The sequence below is a fragment of the Rhinolophus hipposideros genome (genome assembly GCF_964194185.1).
Source record: "Rhinolophus hipposideros genome assembly, chromosome: 3".
Taxonomy (NCBI): Eukaryota; Metazoa; Chordata; class Mammalia; order Chiroptera; family Rhinolophidae; genus Rhinolophus; species Rhinolophus hipposideros.
Window position 1 is genome coordinate 10,615,744 of NC_138049.1, and position 24,200 is coordinate 10,639,943.

The following is a 24,200-nucleotide window of genomic DNA, read 5'->3' on the forward strand; positions in this document are numbered from 1 at the left end:
GTTACCAGAGGGTAAGGAGAGTGGGGTGGGGAGAGGCAATGGTACAAGAGGATAAAGGGAGTCAAATATGTGGTGACGGAAGGAGATTTAACTTTGGGTGGTGAACACAAATGCAGTATATAGATGATACGTTATAGAATTGTTCACTTGAAACCTATATAATTTTATTAACGAATGTCACCGCAACAAATTTAATAAACAAATAAATATATAATTCATTAGCCCAATAAATACATCAGCACACAGGTTGAAAGAATTCACTGTACCCAAGATTATCTAAAATTAGTCATGCTTCAATCATCTCTGCAATACTATAGAAAAATGGAAGAATAATTATAGAATTTTGAAGAAAAATATGAAGATTCAAAATGTTATGCCCAGTCAAGGTTTTGATTTGTGTGTCTGCATGTAAAGGCATTACAAATACAACTCAGATATATATGGCTCATGAAATGTCACTCATTTATCCCTCTAGGAAAAAAAAAGTGTTTTCCATCTGGCCAAGATTCAACATACAAAAATAGGAAAGTTATTATACATTCTGTAGGAAAGACGTTAACAAGTTAAATACAGATTTCCATCTAGAAAATTGGAGCTAATTAGGTTATAAAACAGAATTCACATGACAAGAATTATGCTTGAAAATAAATAATTTAGTAAACAAATACATTTGTATAACTAGGTTCATAAATAAAGTAAAAAATGCAAAAATTTGGGAAGGAGCTTTTTATGTGAGCTTTTATATACATGTGCAAAATTCCTATATGGAGAAGGGACTCTAAAGATTCCCATTTATTCTTAAATTTCATAGAGAAAAGTACTTTGAGAAAAAGTTAAATGTTAACTCTTAGTGTAATTAAAAGCTGAAATGAATAAGTGCAAAAATAAAAATCCATACATCAACATATAGAAAACAAAGCTAACATTAAAGAAACATAAAAAACAGAAAGCAGGAAAAAATGACAGATAACATACAAGTTTTTGTAAGATAAATGATTTAAGCTTCCTATTAAACAACAAAGACTCAGATAAGGCTATGAAACAGAATCAAAGAATATTTCAATATTTTCCATATGACAAAAAGAAGAAGAGTACATCAACTTTTTAAAATGTGATTGTATAAATATCTGTAAGCAAAATGTATATATGAGATAAGAATGGTTGACAATATTAATTTCAGACTAAAAGAAATTCAAGGTTTAAAAAAAGACAAGTGTGTAAAAGAAAATTTTATATTGATAAAATATGAAATAAACAATGAGGATATAATAGTGAACATTTATGTACAAAATACCATTTCATGAAACTATTTGAACCAAAAAGTTCTTGAAAAACTAATAGAAGCAAAATAGAAAATAAATTTAACAGGAATATAAAGAATCTAAATAATTTCATTAATAAAGTTGAATTAATAGATGAATATTATGTGTATACCTTACAGAGCATGTCTTTTTTCAAAGATCCATAAAATATATACAAAGAGCTTGTATAATGTACAAAAGAGAAGAGAATCTACCTTATTCTCTGACACAATATAATGAATTGAAAAAGTAAAAATAAACATTTGGATATTTTATAAATCTCCTAAAATAATTTTGTAAATTAGGGGAGAAAAAACAAAACTGCAATTACAGACTATTTAGAAAGTATCTGGAGGATATGTACATAGATATAGATATAGATATAGATATAGATATAGATATAGATATTTGTGTATATATATATCCTTTCTCTGTATATATCTATAGATTACATATCTCATATATATATATCCTATAGATATAGATTTTAAAGCCATATGTATACAACCTAGTTGGAACATATTATAAGTAACTACATCCAATGAATAAAATGATTTTTAAAATATCATCTTAAAATGTCTTAGATCATGTTAACATCCATTCCTAACCTAAAACAAACAAACCAAGTAAAATAGACTTCTTGCAAAGTCTTTCTTAACATGGTTCAAAATAACTATTTTGACCAACAGCCAACATTGCACATAATGGTGAGAATACTAGATACATTCTTATTCAAATGAATAGAAGACAAAGACATCTACTAGCTTTATGATTATTTTTCATCTGCATCCAATGCTATTGGACATAAGAGACAAATAGTAGATACCCCATCAGAAAAAGAGTAGAGTTATCATTATATATATCACATCGTTTTTACTCAGAAAAATAAAAGAGAATCAAATGAAAACTATTAGAATCAACATAAAATAATTCAGTTGGGCAGCTGAGACAAAACAAATATATTGAAAAATCAGTAATTGTCCTATATGCTAGCATGTTAACATGGTAGAAAATAAAATGTTAAAATAGAGCCAATTTATAATAGTAAATACACAGTGAACACACATTATAATGAGGTGCGTCAACATTACTGATGGACATTAAGAGAATATTTGAATAAATGGAAAAATGATCTATATTCTTTTACTGGATAGCTGAATGTTTTAAACCTATTCAAATATAATTATAGAAGTTAGGCACTTCTATTGAATATCCTAATGGAATATGGGGGGAGGGCCTTTAGTTCTAATGTTTGCCTAAAAAAATTGAATACTACGAATAACTGAGGAAATTTTTGAAAGAAAAACAGAATAATAAGGTGGAACGTGCCTTAACATATAAAAAGTCCATCATATAAAGTTGTGATAAGATAATCAAACTTAAATAACTATAGACAGAGTAATGCACTGATGCTTGAACAAACAACAAAATGGAGATAATACTACAATCCAGAAATACCACATCAATAAATTATTATGGAATAATCAATTAACTGAAAATCACGGTACATGAATAAAACCAAAATAAATCTCAGAAAATGCATTTACAATAAAAAATATAGAATGCATTATAGAGACACAGCTATCGGATTTTATTCAAACGAAAATGGGATAAATGACATAGAAAAATCAGTAGATATTACTATGGAAAATTTAAAACCTTTGTATCTCACAGCGTAACACCTGGAGTGTTACTTCCAGACGTAACTGCTTTGGCTGGTCTACTGTGAGCTTTCATAAATGGAATGAGGCAGCATGCACTCTCCCACATGAGGCCTCTTTCACTGAATATTATGAGATCATCCACATTGTTGTGCATGCTTACCGTCACTTACACTCATTGTTATGTCACATCCCAGGGGACTGGAAAGAGGTACGGGGAGAGCTTCTGGAAAATGGGTAATGGTCTCTTAATCCACTGGTGACAAGGATGTGTTCAGTTTTAAAACTGCATCATGCTGTACACTTACAACTTGTACACTTACAACTTGTACACTTTTTTGTATGCCTGTTATTCTTCAATAAAAAGATTTTAAATTAAACTTTTAAAATGACTCTGAAAGCAAGGTTAAGCTGTAATAGAGTAAAGTAGACAAATGGAAGCCAGAAATAATGAGTAAGAAAAATTCTACCAGAGTCTGGAGATGCCCTAAAACATCTGTCCATCCCTGGTGACCTAGAGTCTGGGTTTTAAAAGTTCCTCTTAGCACAGGAGACAAGAGACAAAGCCTGAGGCCTGATTAGGGTGTGAGGTCTTGATCAGAAACTACACAAATCCAGCATCCCATGCAAAGTGATATCCTCAGTGGATGAACTAGGGTAAAAATCAATCCTGGAAGTAGGCCTGCCAATCTCCCTTTAGCTCAGGATAAAGGAAAAGAAATGAACACATGTCCCCTAAGAATTCCTAATTGTATGCTTGTGTTTCGGGCTATAATTCACACTGCCTTTGTGGCCTGAGAAATCCTAGTCAAAATGTATTTTAAAGTGGTCGCCAGGCACCTGACAGAGCAAATGTAAATCATTTCTAGTGCAACACTTGTTAAATTCAGTTTTCAAAAAAATTCAACAGATGAAGTTCCAATGACCATAATCTCTCAACCAAAAGATAAATAGATGAGGAGACAAATCACCATGGCTAACAGTCAGCAGAAAAGCATCCTGTAGAATCAGATCCACACAGACAAAAGATGTTGAGATTATCAGAAACAGAATATGGATACATTAATATATTTTAAACAATTAAAAAAGGGCTTGATATACAATTAAGAAATAAGAGATCAAACTTGACTAGGGAGATATTACAAAGAAACAAATAGACCACCTAGAAATTATATATATGTGTGTGTGTATTTGTGTGTGTGATTATTGAAATTAGATACTCAATGAATGAAATACATAGCACATTAGACTCAGCTGATGAGAGAACTTGATGAACTAGAAGAGGGAGAAATATCTAGAATGCAGCACAAAGTCAAAGTGTTAGAAACTATGAAAGAAAGCTTATGCAATACGGATAGTTTAAGAAAGTGAAAAATAGTTTATTCTTTCCAAGAGGAAAAAAATAATGAAAATGATGGGAGGGCAAAATCAAAGATACAGTGGTCAAGAATATTCCAGAATTGGTGAAAGACAACTCCCAAATTAGTGAAATACAAACAAAATGAATAAAAGGAAAACTGCACCTAGAAATACATTCATGAAATAGAGAACACCAAAGCCAAAGGAAAAAAAATATTAAACCATTACTCATGCCCAAAGAAATACAAAATGCAATTATCTGAGATAATATTTCTCATCTATCTGATTAGCAAAAACCAAAAGTTAGACAAAATACTCAGCTAGGGAGGTTGGAGAAACAGGCCTTCTCATGTAGTGCTGATGACGAAACAAAATAATATAAACTCTGTGGAAGGAAATGTGTTCATATCAAACAAAATTACATATGCACATGTTCTTTGATTTAGCAAACTTAGTCTAAGAGAAAGTCCTCAAAGATACATTTACAAAAATATTGAAAGGGTTTACACACGGCTATTCATTAAAACATTAATTATAATAGAAAAAGGAAACTGAACTATCCATCCATAGGAGACTAGTTAATAAACTAAGGTGTGCGCATGCAGTGGAATGTAGCACAGATGTTTAAAAGAAGGAGGAGCATCTTTATGTGCTGTTATAGTGATCTCCGGGATATTTTGTTAAGAAAAAGTGCAGTGTTGAAAAGTGAGTATAGTGTTGAAAAGTGTTGAAAAAGAGCAAGGTGTTGAAAAGTGCTATCATTTATTTCAGAACATTAGAGGGAGTTTTTAAAATAGAAAGATAATGCAAAAGCCATATATATGAACAGAAGAACATTAGATTTCTCTAAATATTCTTTGTTTTGAAGAGTTGATCTCGGACTCATGTATATATTGTAAACAATTATAAAACAAATATTAAGTGTAAAAGCAATTCTGAAAAATTGAAAGGATTAACTGTAGATAGTATGATTACCTATGGACAAGATCCCAAATAGCCTATATAATACTATTAATAAGAAAGTTTGGTAAGTTTGCCAAATATAAGATCAATAGACATGAGCAGCAAACAAAAAAGGCCACCTAAAAACTGATAAAATTGATAGTACCAACAAAATAATACAAGCCACCTAAGAATAAATCGGACCAAGACCTTTATGCAGAAAACAGAAAACATAAAGACAACATAAATAGAGAGAAACACATTGTTCACAGATAGGAAGAGTTGTTGTAAAGAGTCCATTTTTTTTCCTAACGTGCTAAAGTCTCAAGCAATTTTAATTAAAATTCCTATAGGTTTGGGGTTTACTGCTTGTTTTGGAATTTGATAAGATGATTTATGAATTTATATGAAAGAGTGGAAAAGGCCAAGGCGAGGAAATGCAATGTGTCCTGCAGATATCAAGACTGGTTATGAGGTTAAAAAGTAAACTATGAGGAATTGGAGGATGCATGAACAAAAAGACAAGAGGAGCAGAACACAGCACCCAGAAGTAGATATATGAATATATATAAATGTATATGGAACTCCAGAATACGCCAGAAAAATACAGCAGAAATGTAGATCAGTGGAGAGGCTACTTAGTAGATTGTGCGGGAGCAAAGACTCAACACATGGAAAAGTTTTAAATGGATCCCTTCCTCAAACCATACACACAAATAAATTCTAGGAGGATTAAAGATTTAATGTGAAGCTCAAACTGTAGTATTTTCACAAGATGATATAAGAAAATATATTTACAACCTTGGAATAAGTAGAAAAAGATTTTTTAAGCCATTACAACCAGCACAAACCATAACAACCATGACAGCAAAGATTGAAACACTCAATGATATTAAAAATTAATATTTTTCTGTTTAGAGAAGGCACATAAAAACAGCAACAACAACAACAAAAAAACCCAATGTTGGATGTCTCAGAGCCACCAGGACTGACTAGCACATTTAATTAATATATGATTTTTACAGATAATATGAAAAATAGTGCATATAGTATTTTTAACTTTAAGTAGCAATCTCCTATGGCCATCAAAGTGGAACACTTCAGTTTTTTCAAATAAAAATACATGGATGGCAAAGATCAGAGCAAAGTATGGGAAGCAGTACTTCTCCTTGTCCTGTAGTATGTTGAAAGAGGGAATACTTTAGTTTATATATCCTTCATCATCGATCATCTGCCTCAATATTCTTCAGTGGCCCATTCATCAGTTATCTCCAGCCACATGATTTGTGTTGTTCTTGAAACCCCTAATTCTTAGTTCTAAATTCACAATGGTTTTAATATTAACTTGCAGATTTGGGTCTTGCTGTCATCAGCCTTTTGGCTTTTGATATCAACATGCAATCTTCTAATCCCTGCGGAGGAATTTTTATTGAATAGCGCATCATCTTACCTTTAAAGAGAATGTAGGTGGCATTTACCTACTTTTAGATGCATTCAGGATACTCTACACTTATTGTGCAATCTTTTCAAAAGTCCATTAATTATTACATTTTCAGACAGTGGTGTTTGCTAGCTAATCTTCCTTCTAATTGGATTGGATGAAAAAAAGGAAAAAGTTTGAACATCTTCAAGTTGTAGAGTAGTGCTCTATACACTACTATACACTATATAGGTTCATATAGGATTAGGATTTTTTCCAACCTCTGTTGACATATCAATAGTTAGTTGTACGTGTTTTAGACTGTTATCTTTTCTAACTTTCTACATTAAACCAAAGCAAATGTAGCTTCAACTTCCTATGTATTTACTGCCGTGGTTGTGAGGTTACTACATCCAGGTGTAGTCCAGACTTGTAGACCCTTGAGCATGACTCATGAGTCAAAACTCGATCTTGAAATGATTTAATTGACCAGTGATAGCTTTCTTTGAAATGAAATAGAAAAGAGAAATAGTGAGTTGAGGCTAGAACCAGAATCTCACACTTATTTGCCAAGTTTATGTCCTAATCCCTAAAGTTCATTTCAGAAACATAAACATCACACAAGACACATAAGGCCACTGTGGCCTGGGAATCACTTGGCTTTGTTTACTGTCAATGGCTGTAAACCAGTGATATTGGACTTTTCCCCTTACTCTCATCCAATGGTTATGTACCAGCTAAAGTAGGCTTAGTTTGAAATCTGGTAAACTTCTTACGAAATTCCAAAATTACTAATTTATTCACTCATTCACTCGTCAGACCTTGGGTGACTATGCCAGGCAGTGTATGTGCACTGGATAAATCTAACCTCATGGACTTAACAGTCCATCTGATGACATTGATGAATTTCTATCTGAGAGATATAAAGGACTGAAGTTAAATGTAGACCATCTTGTCAGTCACTAACAGATATTTTTCATGTCGATAAAGGTGAAATTCCTAAAAAAGCAAAGGAAATCGGGAATAGGTTTATTGTTGATTACTCAATACTTTGAAACTACGAGGTCAGACAATTCAGTGCGGGAACTCATCCTAGAAAAAGTGCTACATCCCTCATTGCTGAATATCACTATGGTCACCTTTGAAGTACTCCCCTTGGGAAGGTAGGCTTGATGCAAGTGCCTCGTCCACCCTTCAAAGCTATTTTGGAACTCTTTTTCTGGAATGGCCATCAGAGCTGTCGTCGTATTACCCTTGATGCCCTGAATGTCATCGAAATGTCTTCTTTTCAATATTTCCTTTATCTTTGGGTAAAGAAAGAAGTCATTGGGGGCCAGATCAGGTGAGTAGGGAGGGTGTTCCAATACAGTTATTTGTTTTCTGGCTAAAAACTCCCTCACAGACAGTGCCGTTTGAGCTGGTGCTTTGTAGTGATGCAAGAGCCACGAATTGTTGGCGAAAAGTTCAGGTCATCTTAAGTTTTTCACGCAGCTTTTTCAGCACTTCCAAATAGTAAACTTGGTTAACTGTTTGTCCAGTTGGTACAAATACGTAATGAATAATCCCTCTGATATCAAAAAAGGTTAGCAAATTGTTGCAACAAGTTCACAAACTTAAGTGTCAGACCTCGTATATTATGTTTCGTCTTGGCTATAGAAAAATATAGTTTCCTGGCTATGTTCAGTGATGTCTGACCTAAACTCAGCTCTCAATAGACAACAGGCACTTCCTTGAAACCATCATCCTGTGCTAAGTGGACATGTATGAACTATTAATCATGAATCCAATTATTTCGCCATAATATTTACCATAGAATGTTATAGAAAGTATAACATGACTGTATTGCCCCCCAAGAGAGTTTGAAATCAAAATCTTATTCAAACATATAACACAGGCCCTATTCATATAAAACGGGGTAAAAAATCTGACTGAATGCATTCCCAGAAACTATCTCTGAGATATTATCTGACATAAGACGGTACTTAGAACCACAGAATTCTCTAGTTACTTTCCTAGATTTAGCTGAGGTTGCTCCTATAGTTCACTTGTGTTTACAGGAGAGTTAACCTGAATTTACAATTTCCTGGATGTCTCCTACACCAGGGTAAACGTGAGAGTGTTAAAGGTCAAGGCTTACCAATACAATTGGGGCTCATTAGAGCTGTATAAAAAATGTTGGCTTGCACAAGAATCTTCACTCAGATCTAATTCTAATCTATATGTTTAACAGCTGGTGAATCCAGACTGCAGGAGTCTCTTTTTCCCAATACAGGAAAAATCAGCTTCTTGCCATGCAAATGTAAGTTGTTGGGAGTATTACAAGGGGGTTGCAGACAGGGAAGAGTTTCACTCTACGAAAATGTTCCCGGACATGCTGCTGCTATTGGTGACTCTTCTTCTCCCTGTAAAGTATGGACAACGAGGGGACAGACCTCATCCCCTTGGCTGATCCCAGCCAAGTTTTAGGAAGGTGTGTAGTCACAGGGTAGAGTAGGAAATCCCTACTCTACATATTAATATGCCAAAATAAAATAAAACATTATTTGGAAAATAAAAACAAATAACCCATCTCTTCAAAAACATCTTATTATAGCACTCAGGAAAATAATACCACATCTCAAAGTTGAATAGTGATGTTGCTGAAATGATTTCATCTGTATTGACCCAGACACAGTTTTCAGTGCTGCATGGTAAGAGTGGCATCCTTACCAATCAGAGTTTCAATTTCTGGATTAATTGCTACAAGAAGTCCCACCACCACTCTACTGCATTGTGTCTTGGCATTAGAAAGGGAATAAAATACCAAAATACACACCATTTCAAGTCATATAAAATTATCATTTTATCCAGAACAAAATGGATAAATGCCAATGGGACATATTTTTCTCTTTTCCACTGTACATTATATGGTGCCTAAGAGCCTTGTTCTGAGTATAAATGGGCAGAATTTCCCCTATACTTTTCAAAGTCATTTAATTCTTTCTCTAAGAAGATCATATCTTCATGGATGAAAAGGGAGCTTGTCATCTTTTACATTATTTATCTGGAAACAATTTAACTGTGGAATTTCTGATGAGATCATCACAATATTTTTGCTTATGACTGTGCAGGGTTCTATAAAAAATAATGACATAACACAAGCTTTCAATCCAATATCATTACAGAAATCCCCTCCAAAGGCTTTTGGAGATAGCCCTTTTCCAGTTTAGTAGGATATTCTTTCATCATAAGGGAGTTAATCAAAGAAGCAGAGAAGTTTAACTCTCTAATATGTATTTCAGTGGTACAAATCTTAGTGACAAGTAGCCCCAGCCACCTTTTAAGTCATCAAAAAATGATTCAAACAAAACCAGGCACAGAGTTTTCACACTACAGGCATATAAATTTCTGTCTCTGGGACAATAGGAAAAGTCTCTAGGGCAAGACAATCTTACTATGCCCTTGGAGATCTCTAGAATGTTAACAAGAACACAATTGTCCTCTTTTCAATGAATGTTCTGGTCTTTTGTGTGTAGGGGCCAGAAAAATCCCATGACATTTTGTGAAGGTTGCCGGGTATGTATGTGTATGTGTGTTTGTGTTCCTTCACTGTTGACTTCATTTAGGCAGGGAACTATAGTGATCTGTAAATGCTGTTAGCATAGATTGAAATTTAGGAGAGCCAAACTACAAAGAATGAATTTTACTGTATGTGAAATTTAAAAATAAATGAAATGTAAAACTCAGGAGCACCAATTTGACATCTGAGTAAAGAGTCGTCACCTTCAAAGCATTTTCTGAAGTCTTTGCTACGGTATTGCTTTTGCACACCTGACTTCTCTCCATCAGTGTCAGTTTATTGAGCTTTTATTACATGATAACACTGTTACATCCATTCTCTTTCTTTGCCTCCTGACCCCACATCACTGCTTATACATTGTTTTTGCTTAAAATATGGGGGGGTAAAATATATGGTGATGGAAGGAAAACTGACTCTGGGTGGTGAATACACAATGTAACATACCGTATAGATGATATATGACAGAAACGTACATGTAACCTATGTAATTTCACTAACCATTGTCATCCCAATAAATTTTAAGGAAAAAAAAAAGAATCTCCCTCAGGCCATTGCCTGCTCTAGACTTTGACGTTTACCTTCTCACTCATTAGCTCTTGTTTGCACCATATAGGTCCCAAAACACTTCTACTGAGAAAAAAAAAAGGAATCTATATCACAAACATTACAGTGGCATTTGCTGAAGGTGGGAAAATTAAAATTATGTAAACATTTCTATAGTGAAGGAAACTGCAGTTCTTGAAAATTCTGCTTTTGGTTCAATGTTTGTGTTTGAATTTTCACAAGTTCAGCAATGAGCTCATGTCAACCCTATATTTCAGCCTGGCTGTTGCCTGATGTAGAACACGTAGGTTAAAATGCAACATAACGCGGTTGCTATCTGAAGCTTTTATAAACACTAGAACTTTCTCTACTGATTACGGACTTTGAGCTCGAGTGGCATTAAGATTCTGCTTCATGTACTGTACTGCAGTAGGTCTGATGTGAGTTTGTATACCATAGGGAAGATGGATGTTTGGCCCTCTGGGAACTGGTAATCCAAAGGGAAGACTAGGTTAACTGGCAAACAGTCCCCATAAATATTCATAAAATGGCTTTCTAAAGGACTCTATAATGGAATATTAAAACCTCTATATGAGTGTTTTTAAAAAAGGAAAGCTGATATGATATGGAAGAGTGTGTGTGTGTGTGTGTGTGTGTGTGTGTGCGCGCTCGCGCACGCACTTAGATTGTTGGGTATCAGAATTTCCTTCATTTCATGGTCAATTGTGCTACAGTTACTTGAACAGACTTTTAGTTTCCTAATTTTGTAGGTATGCCACAGTGGAATAACTGCCTGAAAATGAGTATCACGAAAGCCTGAGTCAACAGTGTGAAATATAAGGATTTTACTTTAAATTGGAAGAAAGGAGCATGAAAGCAAATTTGTAAAAGTCCTTTGAAGCACAGAAGCTCAGGAACTTCCTATGCATCTGAGAAATAAGGATGTCGAGCATGTCAAAATCCTGTTTCCTCTTCCCCAAATCGTCGCACGAAGCCACCTTCCTTTCTGTAAGAGCTTAGTCTGTCAGTGTGGAGCTTGGCTTTTGAGGTTTGAGGTCCAAGGTCATATATGTATGGTACACATAAAAGTCAATCTCTAACCACCTTGGAAAAATGAGAGCCATTGCTATGGTGTTATGACTAGTCAGTGTTTTTTCTCTGTCATGGGTTGGTCACTGTGTTCCCCATTTTAGCTATTGCTCACAACATGTACCAGCAAGCTTCATTCAGATGAGGTGACAAATACCAACCCTAGTGGATACATCTGAGTTATCTTAGTTCTCCAACTAGGTGCTGGTCATCTGAAGACAAATATATGCTGGCAAGCAAGTCTCATGCCACTTTGCTGATTTAAACACTGTAATAGTTCTATAGCCATCTTACTTGAAAAGGTTTCATCTAGTGTCACTCTGCATTTCCTCCTGTACCCGGAATGCTTTACTCTCCTCTTTCCCTCAGCTGATACTTAAACACTGTAATTTCCTAACAAATATCCTGGACAGCAACAACAACAACAACAAAAATAAAATACTTAGGAATAAATATAACAGAAGAGAAACAATACTCTCGTGGTGAAAGTTATGAAACTTTCTAGAAAGTCACAATAGAAAACATAAGTAAAAATGTGGGAAGAATCAATATTGTAAAATTCTCCCAAGATTAATCTATAAATGAAAAGAATTCCAATCAAATCTCTAAAAATATTTTTCATGTAAGCCGATCTCAAAATCCATATGAAAGAACAAATTTATTCGAATACCCAGGAAAGTTTTCAAGAACATAAACGAACGATTTTTTATACTATATGTCAAGACCTAGTATAAAGCTATAGTAATTAAAATACTGAGAAATTAGTGCAGGGATAGAAATATATTTTTTTTCAAATTAAAACTCAATAATGAACTTTATAAAAACTAAGATGTAAAATAATAAAATGGATCAAGAGAAAGTTAGTGCCCACATTCCAGAGCATAGAAACATGTGCCGCTTCTTCAACTTACTCTCCTCATCCTTTAGAGAATAACCCTATTAGCAAAACTCAGTAGAGACAGCAGTCACACATATACACACACAAGTATAAAGAAGCCATTCTCACTTGGCTTTATATAATACAGAAATCAAAATTATAAACAAATTATCTCCAGCAATGTATTGAAAGAATATTACAGGATAGCAGTACGATTGATCTCAGGACATACGTGTATAGATTGTTTTCCTACTGGCTCTCAGATACGTTCCTGTCCTTTCTTGTTCTGCTCTCCACCCACAGCCATCCCTTTCAGCTCTTCCAACACATTTGTATCTGGTTCCCTATTTAAATTCTCACTTTGGAACTAGCAGGCATGGTATCCATTTTCCCGACTCTACCCTGATTGATACAAAAAGAATGGTTTAATGAGGCAGTTTCTATGAATTTATTTGCTAACTCACTCTTGGGGTAAGTCATGATGATCTTAATAGAGGCTGAGAAAATATTTGACAAAACATTTGCTTATGATGAAATCATAATAAAACACAATTCAGAAATAAGGTCTACAGAAGGGAAAAGAAGAATAAAACTGTAAATATTTTTAAGATGGGATGAGGGCCTTTTGAAGTAATACAAATTTATACTTTCCCCAGCAATGAATGAGATGTCTGATTCCTAACCGTCTCAGTAGTAGAATATATTATCAAACTTAGATATTTGAATTACTCTAATAGGGAAAAAATAACAATTTAGTGTGGTTTGTTTTGTATTTCCTTATTAAGGTAGAGACTGACAGCTTGTCATATGGTGATAAGCCTTTTTTGTAAACTGTCTGCTCCTACGTATTTTCCTTTTTTTCTATTGATTCATGAGAGTTTTTATATATGATCTTTATGTGTTATATAATTTGAAAATATATTTTCTCTGGTGGCCATTTGTCTTTTGACTTTACTTATATTCTTTTTAACTATATACAACATCTTTTATTTTTGTGCAAGTTTACCAATCTTTTCTGTTATACTTTCTGAATTTTGAGTTATGGTTAGAAAAATTTCCTCACTCCATTTTCAAAGAATTATTCTGTTTCCGTTTAGAACTTTCATGGTTTTATTTTTCTCATTTAATTATTTATTTAAAATTTATCCCAGTGAAAAACTATGTTTCTGCTTTGGATTCAATTTCAGTTTTTCCCCAGTGGTCACAATATCTTATTTGAAGAATCTATGTATCTTCACTGGTTTGCAGTGTGCCATTTTATCTTATTTCCTCCATTTCCTATGCATTTGGTGTCTATTTCTAGACTATTCTACTCTTCTTTCTATTCTATATTATTTAATAACTGAGGCATTATAATACACTTTTATGATTTTGTACTGCTACTCAAAGCTAGGATCAGACGTTCCTGTGGAAAAATCTGAAGCCCGGTGATATTTTTCCCTTATATGTTCAGCAGCTTCTTTCCTCTTCTTTGAAGATCAGTAACTTGATTAAGCTATATCTCAGTGTTGACCATTCTGCTGTTCTTTCCCTTGACATGGGAGGTGTCCAGATATATATACTTTTGTTTTTCAAAATCTATTCTTTTGTGAATTACTTGTATATCTTTAAATATTTGCTCCACTCCACTGCTCTTGCTTTTCATTTTCAGACTCCAATTATGTATCATGTTGGCCCCCTTTGCCTTATATTTAGAATTTTTCCCAAATCTTTTCATAGCTTTTCATTTCATTTTTATCATTATTCTTGGTCTAGCCTTTAGGTCTCTGTCTGTAGTTACTACGGTGTATGTCCTCCTTTGGGCTTTTTACTATTTCTTGTCTGTATTTCTACCAGTTATTTTTATTCTGTTGTTTTTTTCCTAAGTTCTTCCAGGTCATGTTTCAACTCTCTCTATTTTCTCATCATCTTTTCTTTGAGTTATTGTGTTTCTGCTTTGTGGTGTGTTTTTATTTGTTTTCTATGATAAAATCTCAGTATTTTAATCTGGCTCATGGCAATATTTTCTAGTGAGAGTTTCTCAGGGATATGTTGCGTGGTCCTTATCCACCTGCTTCACCACGGTATTTGTGAAGCTATGCTATGACAACTCCTTTTCATAAATCTCAACACAGCTTTATGCTAGAATTTTCTGAGACCTGCCATCTCATTACACTCTGAACTTTCTCTGCCATGCACCTGCTGCTCCGTCTCATTGTGATTCTTTCTAGCTTGTGCAGCTTTTCTTGTATGCAAATGATATTAGCTTGTTATTTTAGAGTGATGCCTCTACTCACTTACAAGAAATATATTTTTCCTGATTGGCTTTTTGTGTTTATTTTTTTGAGGTCTGCCACCTTTGGATTATCTCACATGTTACTTTCTCCAACTTGATTTCAGAACCACTTCACTCCTATGATTTCAGTGCTAGTTTACTTTTGGTAACCTTTGTGCATTTTAATATATTGTAACATAATAGAGTATAGTGCAACATAATATTCTATCTTCTAGTTTATAGAAGTATTATTATTATTGTCACTTACTATGATTAATAATCTTTTGCTTTTATACAATACCCATGATAGAAATTGGTGCATCAAGTTGTCATACCCATAGGGGAAGTTAGTCAGAACTCTGGAGTCTGGTTTGAATTCAAGCTCTGCCATTTATTAGCTATGTGACCTTTACCAAGTAACTAATTTCCTCTCTGTCCCAGCATCTCCCTTTGTAAAATGATGGTAATAATACAATATACCTCATTGAGGCTTATGATAATACCACTTGTAGATAACATAATCCATAAGAGCTGATTTAAGTAGAAATGGGTTAATCGGTCTCAATTGTCACTCTCCTGTATTGGCATTATACAGCCACACATTTGCTACAATGTCATGGAGGGCAGTGTGTACTTTCCTACTCCATGACTTTGGTCTTAGCCATTTGACTTGCTTTGGCAAATCAGAAGTTAGTGACATGACAGAAGCAAAGTCTTAAAATGTGATTATACTTATAGGGTTTCTCTATTTGGCTTCTGCCATTTCTATGAGAACATACACCAGGTAGCCAAGTTTCTTTCCACGTGAGCTTCCATGTGAAGCATACCTAAACCAGAATTACACCATGGCACTTTCCTAGCCACCTTGCAGACCTGCAGCCTGTAGCAGAGTCCCCCCCGCCAACTGAAGGAAAGAAAGAAAATATGAATATCTATGATTTTAGCTCCAGAGCCACAAAGATCACATGTGGATTATCAGGACTTAAGATAGAGAATTTAGCATACTCCTCCCTTTGCTAAATTTCATGTACGTTATGATAAAATTTGAAGATCTATAATCCATCAATAGAATGTTCACATTTCAAGAGTCAGACTCATGATGGATTTGGATTAATTTAGAAACTATTGTCAATTAGTTCTGATTCATGTTTAGAGATAAGATAAATCCACTTTTATAATTCTGGAAACTCCAAAACTGAAATGCACTGATCAAAGAAAATCCTCTAAGATAAAATGTGAAAGCTGAGGATGAAATCACCCCAAAAGTATCTGAGCTCTTCATTCATTTTACTATCACCACAAAAAAAGTGCGGGAGGGGGAGTAACATTTGTGAAGGAATTGATAACATGAAGCAATGAATAGCTTACTTAGAACTGCCTACTGACTATTTCCTTATCTCAGTCTTTGGGAGATTAGGAAAGTATACAGAGAAAATATTTTGTATCCTACAGTGACTTAGTAGAACTAGTTAAATGAATAAAAATGTAATATAAAAGTATAAATTTATTCAATAAACTGTCAAATTTCAGGGATTGCATTGTTTAGAAAATGGCAGCTTTTCCTTAAGGAAACTATAAAGCAGATTGTGAATCTGAAATTTTAGAATTCTAACAACACTGATCTCCAATGCATTGCGCTATTGTGTCTGTAAAAGATAGACAAAGTTTTTTACATACACAGTGCAGGAAAGTCTCTCGGGCACCCACATGGGCATTGTTAATTATCAGTACCATCAGCTGGGAATAAAAACAAACAAACAATGTATTTGACAAAGAATGGAAATAGTAAAGCATGCTCAAATTTTAGAAAGATTACTACAGTGCAACTGTAGATACTTAGGCTGTATCTTATTTGGAAAGAACAGTGATGAGCCATACAATGTATGAGCTGCCTTGTAACATTTTCGTTTCATGTAGAGAAAATCTTAGAAGTGCTAGCTGAGTTAGGATCAGATCCTGCTGTCATCACACAGCAACACAAACTCCATTGAGATCCAATAGAAGTTTCACATTTGGAACAATAGTGGGTTCAAGACAATGTGGAGAATATAATACAGTGCCTATAAAAAGTGCACAGCCTCTTACTCTGTCGGTATTCAGGGCGACACTAAAGGTTATGTCTGCTGCTGCTCTCGGTTGTCCTCACCCACTGACATTTTAAAGTCTAAATGCACTGTGCCTTGGGACTCCTTTGTAAAGGGGGCTTTATAAGTGTAAATGGTTGTTGGTACAACCCCCATTTGACTTCTGACTATCACCTCCAGTTCCAAGTAGAGCAAGTTTTTGCTGCCTTTGCAGAATCCTTAGCAGTCCTCACAGTTCCTTGGGGAGTCCATATTCCATCTGGCAAGACCATCATTGTAATTTGTCAAAGTAAGAATTGTGCCACAAAAGCATGCGTTCTAAAGAAAGGGAGAGTATTGTCTGCCTGCCTTCTCTAGCACAAGCACATCCAAAAGCCTTCAGCAAATGAATGATCGGCTGGACACTGATAATGGTTTGGGGTAAATCTGAGCTTATGGTGTTATACTGTAGGAGAATCCACTAGAATGGAAAATGGGTAGGGCTCTTGCTATGCAAGAGACACGTTCCCTGAAGTAACGTCAATGCGCAACCTTGAGGGTTGTCTTAACTCCGGCTGGAAATCTGCGAGGATACGTCAAGGGTGAAGGAACATCAGGGGCATCATTAACTTGAACCTTTCCTTGGAACTGAGCACCACAAGCAACAGTCAAATAACAGCAAGTCAGTGCACTGAAGTAAACACCGCTCTGTGCATTTCTAGGTAAGTTCACAGAATCCACCAAAGGGACCTGATTCCAGGAAATTAGATTGCTCATCTCTCTTTGGAGTTGAGCATTTTCAGTGAGTACGTCAGGAGGTCCCAGATAGCAGCAGCACTCTGGCACTAACATCATTGTGCTGTCCACTTCAGTGAGACATGAACCTAGGTGTCAGCCCTGGCTCTGCCACGTACAGAAACTTGGGGCCTTGGCGAGCTACGCACCCTTTCTAGGTGGCACCCCTTCATGTGTAGAATGCTAGTACCTGCCTCATAGGACCGTAACATACGAAGTACCTCAACAGTCAGCACTTGGTATGCTTTCAATACATATCAGTGGTTGTTAGATTTATTGACAACCCTTGAAAGAATTGGTGGTCATTTCTAATGAAAAACAAAAATATCATAAAAATAAAAGAACACATATCTTATAAGGCAGAGAAGGAGATACTAATAACAGGAATATAGTAAAAAGAGAGTTTCTGCCAGCAATGCAAAGTGGGATAAGTAATTCAGCTCTCTGTACCTTGTCATAAGACAGGGTCATTGTTTCACCACGTATCTGCCTGGGGTCCCTGCCACTCTCTTCCCTCCTGGCTGTCACCACTCCCATTCCAGCACCTTCGCAGTGCCATGTGTCAAAACTTCTCTAGATATCAAAAGATAAAATAATCACCCGGGATCAAGATGGTAGCACCAAGATGTCATTTTGTTCTTCTTTGAGTATTTGAGAGAAAAATACTATACAGGAAATGATGTTAATTCTTTCCTTTGCATATATAACCTTATAAAAAGGAAAACAGTAATTCTTTCAGGAAAGCTTCAATGCAATTCTCAGAAGAGGTCTGACATTCCCATTACAGAGCATCTTCAGTCTCTTTTTATACAACTTCTCAAACTTAGAGTCTACAGCTCTGTTTTTGGCTTGTTCTTGCCTTTAAACCATTGAGTGAAGACCTATCAATCCTGAGCTTGAGATTATATAACTCTCCTCCTAGAGGACAAACCAGTCTATTCCATCTGTGCAGAAAGGACTTCTCTCTGCAATGCTGGGTAGGTGGGAGGGGTTTATAGATGCCCCATGGATTCTAGCAGTAAACTTATTGCCATAATTCTGCTAAATGGTTACTTTCTATATTGCACACGCCTCTACCTGCAGTGAACAGACTGTTCTGTCACTGAATATTCATTTTTATAATTCCACACAAGATGGCTGATTAAATTAAATGGTCATAGAGGATAACATTGAAAGCTTATTTCATAAGACAGTCATGCCATGTTCAGGAAGCATAAGGTAGACCACAACAAATGATTAAGTTTTAAGTCTAGAAATAATATGTTTCTTACCTCTCTCCCTGTATTAGTCTGCTTGGGCCGCCATAAAAAAAATATCATCGAATGGTGGGTTAAACAACAGAAACTTGTTTTCTCACCATTCCGGAGGCTGGGAAGTCTGAGATCCAGGTGCCATTTGATTAGGTTTCTGGCGAGAACCCACTTCCTGGCTTGCTTGCAGATGGCCCCCTTCTTACTGTGTCCTCTGTTTGGGGTGGGAGAGAGAAGAAGGGAGAGAGAGGATGAGAGTAAGCTCAGGCTTTTCTTCTTATAAGTACTCTAGTCCTATTGGATCAGGGTCCCACCTTATGACCTTTCTGAACCTTAATTAACTCCTTTTAGACCCTAACTCCAGATACAGTTACCTTGGAGGTTAAGGATTCAATTATGCATTTTGGGAAGGACAATTCAGTCCATAGCATTCCCTTACCCAAAATACAAAATTACCCCATTGGGTTTAATTCCATTTTGTGGCAGGTAAGGAAGCCAGCTGAGCTATGAACTGACCCAGCTGGTCATTTGGCTATAACAAGAGAAGTGAGAAGATCCAGAGCTAGGAGTCCCTCACTTGAAGTTTAACTGTCCGCCAGTCAATATTAGATGGGATCCAAAATGAATGCCTGGCTTAGGGTATCCACCACAATTGGAGAAAATCCAGGGACACTGGAAACACACACTTTCAATCAATCAAGTTACAATATAGAATGGAAGTCCAAGGCTCCTGAGAAAGGTATTGGTGGTGGTTGGGGAAGGGGTTTGTGTGCAGGGAACCACACAAATTTAAAAGATAATATACAAAGTGATTCGAATGGATTCCAAAGCCAGCCAATACCCTCAGCTAGAACTGTACACATTTCTCTACGTTAGGACAGCTTAAGGGCACCAGGTACAAGCAGGCAAATAGATAACCGTTACGTTAAACTCCAGTACCAAAAGGCTATTCTATGGAATCATCTTTCAAACATCTTACATAAATTAGATTCTGTGCATTTAAAGCAGAAGAAAGCTCCTGACTTCTCCCGTTGAGGGGACCAAAAGTACATTGTCTCTCACATAGTTGGTGCAACATTGCTCTGAACTGCATTAAATATAAATAAAGACCTCGAATGATAACAGTTAAAGCAATAACAAAGCCTATTCATTTTGGCAAAATAAAATTTCCACAGTATCAACTACATTTTGATAATATAACATTTAACTTTCACCAAATTAGAGCACTCCCAAGAGAGGGACTCATTTCTAAGAAAAATAAAAATTATAAAAATGAAACATTTCCCATCCTTTTAATTCCCTCTTTGCCATCTTAATGGTTTAATAAATGCATGTTTATGGAAATAATTAAATTCCTTTCAAAAATTTCTGGATAGCACATTTCTTCCTCATTCGTTTGTCCCGCGGGTATTCTGTATTCATTTGTAACATTTTTTTTCCCTCTTCTATACAAATATCAGTGGAGAAGTGTTATACTAAGATTCTGCTAAAATTTGTCAGTGCCATCTATGAAAGTTAAAACTGCCACCTTTGGTGACTAATCAAACTTGCTCTAAATGGGATTAATTCAGGTGGTGTATGAAAAAGGTTGTCAGGGTGCAAGTCCCTCTTCTAGTCTGTCCCCATGTCTTTGTTTTTATTCCCCCCTTGCTGAATTGAAAATGAAGCTGAGCTATAATCTTGTGTGGCAGATACTGGATCTTTCCTTTGATAAACATCTAAAATGCTAATGAATGTGGGCTGCCGTTTTGAAAAAGCAAGCACACGGTTTGACAAGATTCTGGAGGGTACAAAAACGAAGAACTTTCTGACTTAAAAGAACTCTTTTTGTTCACATTCTGTATTGTTTCCTGGAGAGAAAAAAATTTTTGCTCCACAGAAAAACAGAAAAAAATTCTGCTACATCAAAATGCGGAAGCATGAAAAACTGATGAGCTTTCAGATTGTCCTCTTTTGCATGCAAATCATATCAGAAGTTCTCATTAGCATAAATGCATGAGCAACTCTAAATGCTTTTAATTTCCAATCTCAGCCAGCAGAGGAGTAATTTGTCACTGTCAGGGTGAAAATCTAAAAAGAAAAAAAAGAGAGAGAGAGAGAAGGACTCCATGCTAAATTGGAATCATATAAATTTTTGATTTGCTAATTGACTGATGCTGCAGTTCAATCAGCTGCCTTGAAGGTGTAAATAATTCAATGTAGAATCAGAAATAAAAGCATAATGTGCCTCTACCAAAAGCATATTAGTATTCAGTGCAGCAGGACATACCTGACCATGTCTTTTTCACAGATACCCCCTTTAGTCAAATTATAAGTCTTCCGAAAGCAACTGCACTCATACAAACCAATAAAAACGCCTCTCATATGCCCTGAGCTTTGCAAGGAAGAGACATTAGGACGGAGGAAACAGAACTCAGCAATCTTTTAACGGTGAGTATCCCAGCAGGGTCCAACCAAGGCTTCGTGTAGGCCTCTCGTTGGTACCTCACTAATGCAGTCATAAAGAGAAAAGAGAAAAAGTACCAAATAAAAATCTCATTTGTACTCCTGCTAACTTTCAATCTTTGCTTTCCTTTAATCAACTGCTTTCAATGTCATACACTAAATGTATTTATTGCAAAAATATCTCATTAGTGTTGGCATGATATGGATATCTTAAAAGCTACTCCCCATGGTTTCTTTTTTTCATGTAGTTATGATATTAATATCCTTACCTTGAAATGTTTTAATTTGCATCATCCAAAAGATAGTTTATAAATATTTTAGGAAATACTGCTCAATTCAAAGTCAAAAGGAATAAATATGACTAAAGTTGCAACTTACTGGAACTATATTCCATCTACAGAAATCTGTATTTTATTTACTAATGGTCTTAAAACAGGAAGATTGAGGAAATATGCTATAACCATCCTTAGGCACTTTCATTACAAACAGTGAACCTGATGCCAAAATGAAAATGCCAGTGCTCTGTGAGAATTGCAAGCAGAAATTAACCTTAGACTAATCACCCTGATGAGATATTACAGAGGGTACATGGCCAACATTCAAGTAAATTCATTTGAACTATTTTTCAGTTTCAGGATACAGACACTGGCCTTAATTAATTTATGCACTCAAAGAACTATAACAGATACCACAAGCTGTTGGAAAACTGACCTGTACATACTGACAAGTATGCTTAGAAAGGATATAAAACTAAGTTCTGTAAACTTAATTCAGCAATTAATGTATATTTTTTAAATAGAAAAAAATGATAGCCAATCTCTAACCCCGTTTATCACTAGGCCTCATACTAGACTTTGACCCAAATCCTGCCTCTAAAACCTCATTTTTCAGCAATCCTTCCAAAAAAATCATTCTAGGTTTGTTTGGAAATTCCAGGGAGAGTAACTTGATATCACATAATGCTCATATAATGTTTATGCAATATGTGTTATGGGCTATTTAGTTTTTAAATATCCTTTCACACATTGCCTTTTCCTGATTTCTTGTTTTGCCTCTGGGAAGATGGACTAAGCAGAACAAACCCTTGTAATTCTTAGCTTTGGAATGTTAAGGGTCGAGTCTCAGAGACCGAGCATCAAAATCTTTAGCCCTTTACATCATAAAATTTATGCTAGAAAATAAACTTGAATGAACATGAGATCAATTAAAGCCAGTTTTTTGTTGTGTGTTTTTTGTTTGTTTGTTTGTTTGTTTGTTTGTATTCTGCCCCCAGACCAAATAACATAAACAGAAGCCTAGACAGGAAGAAATAATCAGGGAAAGGAAAATGAGAGACTGAATCTAAAGATACAAGTGGATAATGGCCAGACTAGGTATAAAAACACAACTTTGACCCACAACCTATAACAACCTGCCCAGGAAATCAACCCCTTACCTATAAGAATTCACCCAGGAAGTCAGCCTACTTATAAATCGGACTTGCAGGAAGCCATATTGCTATCTTTTGTAGCAATCCAGGAAGCTATACAAAAATGTCTATAACATTGACCCAAAATGGCCAGGACTTGAGTAATAACTGACAGCCTCCCTAATTTTTGTGACCCCTTCCAACCTGGGACCAACCAGAGAAAGCCACCCTTAACTGGTCACTTGAATGCCCTTCTTCCATGTAGCCACCTACCGCTCCTCTGAGCCAGCAGCCTCTCTCAGCGCACACCTAAACCTCCCCTTTTCGCCACTGAAATCTCTCCCACCTTTCTGTCTGCCTTTGAGTCTTTGCCAAAGGCAAGTGACAGTGGCTGACTCTTGCTATACCAAGTTCAGAATAAATAGCCTTTGCTTTTCTCATTTGGTTGGTCTTTACTGATTTCCACCACAAGGAGCCCACATTCCTAAGGTGGAGCCCATCACCTCCCTGGAGGGGTGCACTTGAACCTCAGGGTCAAGTTGTGAGACCCAAGGGCACAGAGGACCTCTGCCTTGTCTCCTACTGGCTCCCAGAAGTGACAGGTTTTAGAGAGTCTGCCCAGGGTTGGGGGAGACCAGAAAAGCATCAATCATCAGCATTTAGTGAGCACATTCTATGTGCTATTGTAAGAAGCCCTGAAGAATTAATAATTTCCATCCAGACCCCTTGGTGACCCTAGCCCCCCTTTTCCTCTTAATAAAACCCGAGTTGCCCAGCCAACAATGGCTAGACCAAAAGTGAAACTCCTCACCCCACCTGCAAGAACCCTTACTGAGCAACTAGTTCCACAACTAGCTGAACTTCAGCTGACCTCTCTTTGCTCAAGTTCTATAAAAATCTCACCCTTTTTCCCCAGAACATTCCTTCAGCGCCTCCTCTTACCATGACCTTTTGAATGAAGGCTTATGCTTCACATTGCTGTGCTGGATTTTCTTGCACACCTCTTTCAATTCTCAACATGTTTTATTTAACCTAATATTCATAACAACTCTTGAAGTGGGTGCTATGATTATCCTCATTTTAAAGAAGGGGAAACTCTGGCATGAAAATTTTACTTGGTGGTAATTTCTAGAACGCATGGCATGCAGAGAAATAAATCGAATGCGCCATGCTGAGGGTTTCGTAATATCATCACTGTTGAGATTTTGGGTGGATAATTCTTTGTTGTGAGAGG

The 24,200-nt window shown here is 35.8% G+C and overlaps 1 protein-coding gene across 1 annotated transcript in view; it reads right to left on the minus strand.

Annotated features, from left to right (window-relative positions):
* The window catches only part of LOC308491076 (uncharacterized protein), a 118,481-nt gene extending 99,326 nt beyond the window's left edge, over nt 1-19,155 (minus strand). The window contains exon 1 of the mRNA XM_081033985.1: nt 19,135-19,155. The gene's annotated coding sequence lies outside the window, so the exon portion shown is untranslated. The remainder of the gene's footprint in view (nt 1-19,134) is intronic.
* Between the last annotated feature and the right edge of the window lie 5,045 nt (nt 19,156-24,200).